Genomic DNA, 11,930 nt, shown 5'->3' on the forward strand with positions numbered 1-11,930 from the left:
TAAACTATTTTCTTCTATTATTCTTACGATCACCCTTTTCACTCTTCTCATATTTTCATATTGATTGTCATATTTTCATATCGATTATATGAAAAAGATAGGTTAAACCATAAACCATTGAAATCTTTAGCTCAATCTATTGTACTAAGTTACATCATTCCTTGTCTTTCCTTCTCTCCAATATTAATATGTTGAATTACTATAAAACAAAAATCAATGGTAATTGTAAATAATTTTTTGTGCTTACACTGAAATCAATGCACAATGTTAATCCAATAAGTTTAAAATTAATGTACCATTATACATTCAATTACATGAAAACAGAAATCAACATTTACACTGAAATTAATGAATCTAATGCAAGAAATTAAATAAGATTACAAAACAACATTTACACTAAAATCACTACATCTAATGAAAGAAATCAAATAAGATTAGAAATCAACACTTACACTCAAATCAATTCATCTAGTGCATGTAAGAAAATTGGATTATAAACCAACATCTACACTGAAATTAATGCAAGTAATCAAATAGGATTATAAATCAACATCTACACTAAAATCAATGCATCTAGTGAAAGAAATCAAATAGGCTTAGAAATCACCATCTACATTGAAATCAATGCATTTAGTACAAGCAATAAAATAATATTAGAAATCGCCATCTACAATGAAATCAATGCATCTAGTGCAAACAATCACACATTATTAGAAATCAACATCTACATTGAAATCAATGCATCTAGTGAAAGCAATCAAATAGGAATAGAAATAATCATCTACATTGAAATAAATGCATTTAGTGCAAGCACTAAAATAGGAATAGAACCACCTACATTGAAATGAATGCATCTAGTGAAAGAAATCAAATATCATTAAAAATGAACATCTACACTAAAATCAATGCATATAGTGCAAGAAATCAAATTGGATTAGAAATCACCATCTACACTGAAATCAATGTATCTAGTGCAAGAAATATTCTTCCCTCTCCCCCCACCATATATATCTACAACTCCCTCCATCTCTCATTGTTTTCCACTATATCTCAACCCCCCAAACACACATGATATTTCACTTCATATCTATCAATCTCTTTGTCCCTTCCTCCCTCTCTCCATCTCTCTCTTCTTTCCTCTCTTCACTTTCCATCTATATCTCTGTCTCCATTTGCCTCTCCATATCACCGCTGAAACATAGACTCTATTTCTTCAATATATCTACCTATCCCTCCCTCCTCTCCCTCTCCCTTGCTTCTATATCTCTTACCTACTTCTTTCCTCTCTCCATCTCTCTCTGTCCTCTTTATCACTCCCTCTCTCTCGCTGTCCACCTTTCTCTCTATATTTATTTCTTCTTACCTATCTCTCTCTCTCCACCTTTCTCTCTATATTTATTTCTTGTTACCTCTCTCTCTCTCCCCCTCCAACTCCATATCTCTTTCCCTCCCTCACTCCACTCTTTCACATCCTCTCTCTTCCTTCCTCCATTTCTCTCTCTCTCTCTTACCCTTCAGCCTCCAACTCTTTTAATATATCCCTCCCTCTCCTGTTCTCTCCCCCAATTTCTCCATCTCTCCTTCTTTGTCTTTATCTCAACCCCAAACATACACACTCTCTCTCCATATATCCCTTGTTACTCCCCCTCTCAACACTTCTCACTCTCTATGTATTTCGTCTTCCCTCCCTCTCCCCCCTCCAACTCCATGTCCCTATCCCTCCCTCTCCCCCTCCAACTCCATGTCCCTATCCCTCCCTCTCTCCCCCTCCAACTCCATGTCCCTATCCCTCCCTCTCTCCTCCTCTCTCCTCCTCTCTCTTAAATATTCTCTCTCGTACTTCCTCCTTCTCCCTTTCTCTCCTACATCCCTCTCTCTTACCCCATCTCTCTCTCTCTCTCTCTCTCTCTCTAATCCTCTCTCTTACCCCATCACTCCCCTTCTCTCTCTCAATTATTATCTCTCATTCTTCCTCTCTCTCACTCTCCCACTCTCTCTATCTCTCTCTACCCTCTCTCTCTCTCTCTCTCTATCTATCTATGTTACTATATCCCTCCCTCTCTCCTTCTGTCTCCTTCTCTCCCCCCTTCTCTTTATCTTTCCTTATTTGTCTCTTTATCTCACCCCTAAACATACACTTATTCTCTACATCTCTCCCTTGTCACTCCCTCTCTCTCTCCACTTGTCACTCTCTCTGTCTTTCTTCTTCCCTCCCTCTCCCCCCTCCAACTCCATATCTATATCCCTTCCTCTCTCCTCCTCTCTCTTAACCTTCCTCTCTAGCCCTTGCTCTCCTACGTTTATCTCTCTTCCCCCATCTCTCTCTCTCTCTCTCTCTCTCTCTCTCTCTGTGCCCTCCAATCCTCTCACTATCTCCCTCCCACTCTCCTCTCTCTTCCCCCTCCATATTTGTGTCTCCCTCTCCCTCTTTTACCCATCTCTACCTCTCTCTCTTTTTATTCCTCCTCTTCTGTCTCCTTCAGTTTATCTCCATCTCTCCCTTGTGACTCCTCCTATCTCTCGACCTCTATAACTTTATGTCTTTATTCTTAACTCCCTTATATATAGAGTTAATATATATCATTATATATTAATATATATTACAATATAACAAATTTAATATTGGGTTAAAACAAAGTTATTATATTTAATAATATCAATATTATCATATATTAATATGAATATTAGATTTAATAATAATAATAATAATCTTTTAATATTAATATTATGGTTAATAGTATTTTTTGAATGGTATTAATAATAATTTTGTTAGAAAATTATATATTACGGAGCAATGGAACACATAAAATATTTTAGAAATATAAACACAGAAAACGCATAAAACAAGAGAGACATAGATATACGTGGTTCACCCAGTTTGGGCTACGTCCACCCCAAGCAGCCAGTCCTTCCTTTCTATTATCCAGCAAAATGAAGAGACACAACCTACAGTAGATCCACTATAATATCCTATGTTTTCTCTCACAATCTCACATCTCTACTTCTCGCTCGGAGAATACACATATATTACACAACCTCAAATACAATGCCCTCATACAAAGAGAGGGGTTGCCTTCTAGGGAAAAAAACCCTAAACTAAACATAAGTTCTACCGTCAGATCATCCACCTAATGAATGGCCCAGATTGACTAGAAATTACTATACTTTTACAAGGCAATTTTACATCTATTTTTGGCTTTGGGTGCACTGCCCTCGAACCCCCACCGGGGGACCGCTGGCCCTCAGACCCCCGCGGGGGGGACAAGTCCCCCATACATACCCGCCCTCCCCCCCGTGCGGAGGGGTGTACAAACTTCCTGGGTAGGGGTGTACAAACTTCCTAGGGTATACATTCAGCTGAAACAAAGACCTCTGAACAATCATGCTCCACACCCAAAAAATTTGGTCCTTTGTACTTTTCCCGTAGGCTTCACCTAAATAAAACCTATTTTTTGAGTGTTAGTAAGTGTAAAGAGGTTTATGGACCAAATATAAAAGGAGTTTTTATTTATTTAACATACCTCTTGTTTATTTATATTTTTATTTATTTATCATATTTCTTTTATTTATAGTGGTATTTCGCCCATAGGCTTGGTATATAATTAGATGTTGATTTCTAATCTTATTTGATATGTTTTTATTTATTTACCATACATCTTTATACCTCTTTTATATTTATTTATTTATCATACCTCTTTTATAAATATGGTAATTGGCCCATGGTATTAATAATTATGTGTTCCAGAGGATCCACCTAAATAAAACCTATTTTTTGAGTTTTCATAAATATAAAGAGGTTAATGGAGTAAAGATAAAAAGAGGTTTTATTTATTTACCATACCTCTAGTTTATTTAAAAAAAAAAATATTATTTACCATACCTTTGGAGTAAATATAAAAAAAAAGTCTTATTTATTTACCATACTTCTGGTTTATTTATATTTTTATTTATTTACCATAGCTCTTTTTTTTACTATTCATAAACCTCTTTATACTTAAAATTTATGTTGTCTTTATACACAATAATAATAATTAGATTGATTTTTAAATATGCCCTACATTAAATTAACAACGTTAAATGTTAAATATTAACATTTGTGTTTTGCGTTTAAATTTAAGTTACATTGACATTTAAGTTTACATGTCTACGTTTTTACACGATATCTACCCCATGGGCATAATAATTATTTTATTTTTAATCTGAAATTATAAATAACTTTGAAAAATACATATAAATAACCAAAAACAATTTTATATTAATTAAAATAAACTAAATTTCAATTAATTGAAAGTTAAAATAATATTATTTGAATGAAAAGTTGCTTTCTATTTTCAAAAAGAGTAAAGAGATTTGCAATTATTTTATTTAAACTTTGAATTACAAATAACTTAATAATTTTATAAGGCGTATGACCCTCTAAATTGGAACTACCTTAAAACAATCCTAATGGCATTTGGCTTTTGCAATAGATGGGTAAACTGGATCTATGATATGATATCCACCCCCAACTTCTCCATTCTCTTAAATGGGTCACCAACCTCTACTTTCAATACCACAAGAGGTCTGCGACAGGGAGATCCTTTATCCCCATTCTTGTTCATAATTGCAGCGGAAGGACTAGGACAATACTTCAAAAAAGAACTGAGGGAGAGGAAAATCAAAGGACTGAGGCCATGGGGAAACAACTTACCAATTACTCATCAGTAGTTCATTGATGACATTATGCTTTTTTGTGTTGTCTCACTAAGAGAAGTTAAGAGGGTAAAACAGATTCTGGACCTCTTCATGGAAGCATCAGGCACAGAAATTAACAAGGAAAAATCATGCACATTCCTCTTCAACACACCAGAAGTGGTCAAAGCCCACCTGACCAAAATTTTGGGCTTCCGCTCTGAAGAATTACCTACAAAATGCTTGGGAAATCAATTAGCATTAAACCCTCTAAGGATAGCAAACTGGTAGCAAACTGTTGAGAAACTCAAGAACAGACTCGCAAACTAGTCCTTCCGATTGCTGAACATAGTGGGTAGACTAGTGCTCCTTAAATCAATTCTTCAAGAAATTCCTATCTATCCTTTTTCGGAAATGGTGGTCCCCAAAGTATTATGTAAAAAATGATCGAAATATTCATAAAATTCATCTGGGGAGGTCCAAAACAAAAAAAGAAATGGACCCTAATATCGTGGAAAGGCCTAATAAAGCATAAGGAAGAAGGGGGACTAGGTCTCAAGGATCCATCCATTTTGAACCAAGTTCTAGGAGTGAAGCTGTGGTGGAGATGGATGAGGGGTGGAGAAGATCTATGGAAAAAGATTTGGACCCAAAAATACAATATGCCCACAACTACTGAAGGCATTCTTAGATTGGAGGAAGTTCCAAGGGGATCCACAATATGGGACCTGGCCAGTCAAAACAGAGATATTATAGGCAGACATGCTTTCTGGGAAATAAGGAACGGAAATATAGCCAAATTTTGGGAGGAAGCTTGGCAGCAAAGAGAGAGAATGATAGGGATACAAGCCCTGCAAAATACATATCAGAAAGCTACAGCGGAGGGGTTAAATTATGTTAATGAATATTGGAAAGAAGAAAGGCAAGATGAGACCTGGCGAACTTGGAGGAATCCAGAAGAATGGGACAGCAACATAAATCCTGAACAGAAAGTGCTACTTGTAAAAGAAATGGAATCAAGAAGAATCAAAATTAGAACAAGCCTGGATATACTTTGATGGGGTAGATCCACAAAGGGAACTTTCACAGTAAGGGAAGCCTACTATCTAACCACCCGTCAGGAACAATAAGAGGATGTACGAGTGTGGAATCAAATATGGAAGAAAAATTGGTGGCCAAAGGTAACTTTGTTTGCTTGGTTAGTAGGAAAAGGAAGAATCCCAACTGGGGATCAGATACAGAAGAGAGGATTCTATGGACCTCCTAGATGCAGCCTATGCAAAAGGGACAAAGAAATGTAGGAACACCTCTTGAGCTCATTCCCTATTGCCCAACAGCAATGGGAAGAAGTCAGGAACCTTTTTGGAAAGTCAAATAGGGATCCCCTTGACATCAAACAAACCATCTTGCAATGGGGGAAAGGTCAATTCTCAAGCCCGGTGGTTAGGAGAGCCTGGAGTCTAGCAATGGGATTTAATATATGGCTAATATGGAAAGAGAGAAATCAAAGAATATTTCAAGACAAAGAAAACCCTCCAGAAACGATTTGGAGGCGAACCCAAAAACTCATAAGAGAAACTATTCTAATGGATGCCTCGGAGGAAGAGTACTAGTAAACAACCCTAGAAGAAGGCCAATTCTTAGCCAGCCTAAATTTGGAGTATGGTATGGTTTATCCTCAAAAGAAAAGAAATCAGAGCATTCAGAACCAGAGCCCATCCAAGTTCAAATGCCCTTGTGAAAACTTCATCAAACTAAATTTTGATGGGGCTTCTAAAGGAAACCCAGGGCCAGCAGGATTTGGAGGTATTTTTAGAGATAATCAAGGACGAACCAGATGGGTTTATGCTGATCGGGGGGGCATAATGAGTAATAATGAAGCTGAATTGATGGCAGTTTACCAAGGCATTACAACAGCACTTAGAAACGGGTATACCAAGCTAGAAATTGGAGAATACTCACAGCTAGTAGTAAATATGCTTAGGAAATTGAATAACGGGAAGGACTGGGAACAGGTAGCGAAGCGCTGGAGGATGGTAGGACTAATTCAGGACCTGGAAAATATAATGAAATGCATTGGCTACAAGATCATTACCCATGTTAGAAGGGATGGTAATAAAGGAGCAGACTTCCTAGCTAACTGGGGTTGCAATGAACAGGATGGGAAGGTAGACAATATATGACCAACTCATATGGACAAGCCACGATGGGAGACCCTCAATTTAATCATTACTTGGGATGATAATGAGATTAAAGCTTCATGATAAAGGCTACAGATGGCCCCGATCGGGGTGGAAGAGGCGGCGATGTGTGGGAACATAATGAAGGTAGGAAGGTGTCAATGCAGGTTACAACGCAACAGTATAACTACATAGGATGTTGGGACGATTTGCATGCTAGGAAACATCCCGAGGAGTAGAGGCGACAGAGTAATGAAGGAGGAAGGTGGTAAGAACGACGATGATCAAATGATGGGACGTCGGGTAGCTGGCACAGTATTAACAAGGGTAGGAGAAGGCGGACTTGAAGACTGCTTGCGGCAAAGAAAGGAGACGAAGGGAGTTAGAGGTTGGGTGGCATGCTCTGCAACTTGCCAAGAAAAGAGGTATGAATGCGTGAAATTGTATCACTGGTAAGATTAAGGAAATGGGAAGATATTAATCCCATTTTAATATCAAACAAAAGACAGAGTGTGGGAGAATGAGAAAGGCAGGGGTCGAACTGAGCAGGGGAGGGAACAGGACAGGTCAGGATAAGAACATGCAAGGTTCATGGTGGGATACCGATCAGGAGCAGTCGAAGACAGAAAATCAAATGGCTCGGGAGGAAGAGAAGACCCCCGAGCAGTTTTACCAAGTCCATTCGAGAAAAGGAGGAGCGGGGAAGGTCAAAAACCCCGAAAGAGAGTAGCAAGGGGAGGGAATGAACCTGGAAAAGAAAACTAAGGGGCCTGGAGGTGAGGAATTTATGGGGAACACATCCTTCGACGTTGGGCAGGGAAGCAGGGCAGCTGCCAGGAACAAATCAACTCACCCAGGTTACAGAAGAGGGAGTAGGGGCAGAGGAAGAGGTCGTCAAACTGGCAGACAGGAACATAGACCCCTATCCCCAGTTTCCAGAGACGAGGCCGAAAAACCATGAGGCATATGGTGTAGGAGGTAGAAAAAGCTTATAATGAAGGAACCAACGCCGATATCCACAGGATAATCCAAGAACTAGAAGCAAATGCAATGCAGGAAGATTCAGAACCAGAGATGGAAGACTGTGGTAACCTGACTCCTGACTCGGGTAATACCAGGGGATTCCTGTCTTTATAAAAGTAGGCATTACATGTCTACTAGGTGTTGAAGAGATTACTGGCAAGGGCAATGGAAATGGAGAGATGGCTTAGGGCATTCCTAATTTGAGGAAAGAAATGAAGAATCTTCAGATAACTCTGCTCATGCAGGATAGCAAGCTGGAGGAGATTCAACAACAACTGAGAAAGATAGTTCCAGTGACAAAAGATGAAGGAAATCCACTTGAAAACATGGTAGATTAATCCTTCTAGTTGTGCTCATGGTTCTCCTTGATAGTTCGTCGAGAACAAGCTCTCCTTTTTCTGTCTATAGTGTATAATGTCAATAGGAAATCATATTAGTATTTTTTGCAGTATTGTTTATTTGGCATGGGTAGGCAGACTTATTCTTTTTTGCTACTGTTTAGCTTAAACCCTTTGGGTCGGGTTGAGGCCACCAAATGTTTTTACTTACTTCAACCTGGTTAAATAGCAAATCAAAGGTCCTACTTTAGCTTACAAAAAAAAAAAAAACTTAATAATTTTATAATTTAAAGTGCTGCAAATTTGGGGTTTTGGGTGATTTTTCCCTAAACCGCAGTGGTTATGGATCGTCTTACCAATTTAAAGGCATTGTTTTACATCTAGCACTCTTTCTACCAGGGTAACACCTATCCAAATATCTGGGAATTCTACTAGGGTAACACCTATCCAAATATCTGGGAGGATAAAACTAATGTAGATCGTGTGGCTGGATTTTCAGTGGATCCATGTGTTTGGTGCCCTAAAAACCCACATCACAGCCATCAGAGTGATTTCAGATTCTATCAGGATTAAACTAGTGACAACTATTTGGGAACTAGAGAAAGAGAGATGCAGTGAGCTGCTCAAACGTAGAAAAAAACTAGATTTGAAGTTCCTTGTAATGGAGACTTGGTGGGTGCTTAAGATGTTGGTTACATGTCTAGTAGTTTGAACCACTGCCAATGGATCAATGGATGCCAAAGTTTCATTGAAAGTTGGTCTTTGACAAAGTTAAGGAAAAATTCGGATCCGCTACTGGATTACTCTCACATTGTTGTTGAGCTAAATCAAATATTCAGTTTGTAGATTGATCCGATCCCACTGTGGCAAAGGTCAACAATCTGGCTTCTTGGCCGATCTAGATTTTGTGCTAGATCTGGTGATTAACTCTTAACAAAGTGTGAAAAATCATTTTAATTTTAGATTTTCTGGAGTATTTCTACATTCTTTTTTTAATTAGATTATGTTTTTCATCTATATCTGGAATATGACAGTGAATGGTTCCAAACTTAGATTTCACATATTTTAATTATTTAAATCATTTTTATTTGATTTTTCTGGAGCTTCTCTACATTATGTATTTCTCTTGGGAGATCAGATCTTCCATATATGTCTTCAAAACTTCGACTCAAAAAACCATTATCCTTTTTCTCTTAAATGTGTTATTTTTTTTGGTTGAATTCAAATTGCAGATATTGGTAGACATGGTTGCGAATGCAACTTTAGTAGCCATGGCCAAACACGTAGGAAAGCATGGCGTAAAGGTTTATCAAGTTGCTTATACCTTGGTAAATCACATAACAATTCAAGAATTTTTAAAAATAATATTTGAACATTTTAAATCTAATCCTACATTGATCGCAATGCGTTGCATAAAGGTTTATCAAGTTGCTTCTACCGTGGTAAATCCCATAAGAATTCAAGAATGGTTTATCAGGTTGCTTCTACCATGGTAAATCCCATAACAATTCAAGAATTTTTAAAAATAATATTTGAACATTTTAAATCTAATCCTACATTGATCACAAAACATGGCGTAAAAGTTTATCAAGTTGCTTCTATAGTGGTAAATCCCATAAGAATTCACGAATTTTTAAAAATAATATTTGAACATTTTAAACATAATCCTACATTGATCGCAAAGTAAACCTAGTAAAATTGTTGAAGCAATTGACCTACGTTAATATTATGGATAATTATGGGCCACAGTGGTTAGTTCACCAAACAACGTAAGTTGTAATGATACTCTATGTTTCTTACTCGAAATGTTTTTGAATATAAGTGGAATTTGAAAAGTTAAAAATTTACTCATGTAAATTTTACTTTTCATATAATATGTGCATATAATCTATGTTCAAGGAGTAGATTCCTTATTTAATCTAAAGAATTATTGATTCACCATAATTGTTAAAAAAACTTACATAAAATGAATCATTCCAAACTAATAGTCATATTGCAGATAGTCGGGTTACCAAGATCATCTACAAAATATATGTTACATCAATTGAAGCACCTTAAAAAGATATACTAGCCATATGCATTCTACGAAGGAAGGTGAACAATGTGCAATGGAGATGAAATACAAATTTGTTGTTGTTATATTGTTTTAAACATTTTGATTAGTAATCGAGAAGCATACATTAATAATTTTTTTAATATATTTGTGCATATTCAATACAATAGTGAAAAATTCTCTCAAGAGCTCTCTGAAGATGAATGAGATAGTTTGGGATTTGATGTTAATATTATCGAGTGGAAAAATTACATAGGAAATATTCATATTTCCTGACTTGGTGAATATATCTTAAATGGGTGAATATGTATCAGTGGATCACAATGGTTACAATAGCCATGAAGACATCAATTTTCACTTCACTGAGTTCACTATTTCTGAGAGAGTGAGGGAGTCTATTGGAGAAAGTTTTCTAGATATAAACGGAGGTGGTGCCAATGTGAAGGTTGAACTCATTTCCACCAACAATGATCTCATTAATGTTGTGTTTACATCGCAGGGAGGCAGTTACAAGTTTACAAATGTTACTCCAAGAAAATATAGGTTGGTTTCTTCCCATCATGAATACATAAACTTCATCAATCCTCAAGCAATATACAAATACCAGGTCATATCAAATCCCACTACATATTTTTCAAAAAGGAAAGGCCATGATATTTTTCTCTCTTTGCCTTCATTTGATACGCATAATAAGTTTTGAGATTCCTTAAGGATGAGTGTCCGGAGGACACAGTAGCCCTCCATGAAATCAAATGTGAAGAAGTGGAAAGAGCGGCCTCTACGAGCCAATTGTTAAATAGAGGAAGAAGATATAAGGTCATATCTAATGTCGATCCTAGCTAGGATGGCACTACGCATGAGGTAAAATGATTGAGGTTTATAGAGTATATTTTCTATAATATTCTATTTCAAATACGTGATTTTCATGTTCTCTTAACAATTGTCCAAAGTGGCTCTCCAGAGATGGATTTGGGGTTTGGAAATCTGGTATTAGATGACATCTTTTCTATCCCAAGTTATGATATGGATGGCTTAATTGTTTCTTAGGTTAAACCTATTTTAGGTGTTCATGTGTACCTTTATTCATATGATTTCCATGAGGTGAAGTTCCCTCAAAGAAGCTCCTTGGCCAAATCAAGTGCTTTTTCATGTAATATCTGAGGCAGATGGGAAATTTGCTTTTAATTTTATTCCACGTGGAAAATAAAGGTTGTTGCCATTCTACAAGGGTGAGAATACAATATTTGATGTTTCATTTCCATCTATAGAGGATTTTGTTTAGCACAGTCATGTTAATATATCTCAACCATTTCATCTCACGGGTTTCTCAGTTGGATGACTTGTGGTGACTTCTAAAGGAGTTTGTTTTGAAGGTGTTAAGATATTAGTTGATGGATGAGAAAGAGATACAAAAGATATCTAGGGATATTACAAACCTGATTATGAAACATCAACACACTACATAATCAAGGCTAAGAAGGATCACTTCAAGTTTAGAAGTTTGGAGAATTTCATGGTTGTGTCAAACATGGCTTCCATCCCAAAGATAGAAAAGAACACTTTATAATATTTTTGGTTCCCTAAAATTAGTGTCAAATGGATATTATGGCAACTGCCAAGTTAGCATGACACATGGGCCAGACAATTTTAAGCCTCAACTAAAGA

The sequence above is a fragment of the Pinus tabuliformis genome, chromosome X (assembly GCF_031772625.1).
Source record: "Pinus tabuliformis cultivar Carrire ecotype Pingquan chromosome X, CPIR1, whole genome shotgun sequence".
In the NCBI taxonomy this organism is placed as follows: Eukaryota; Viridiplantae; Streptophyta; class Pinopsida; order Pinales; family Pinaceae; genus Pinus; species Pinus tabuliformis.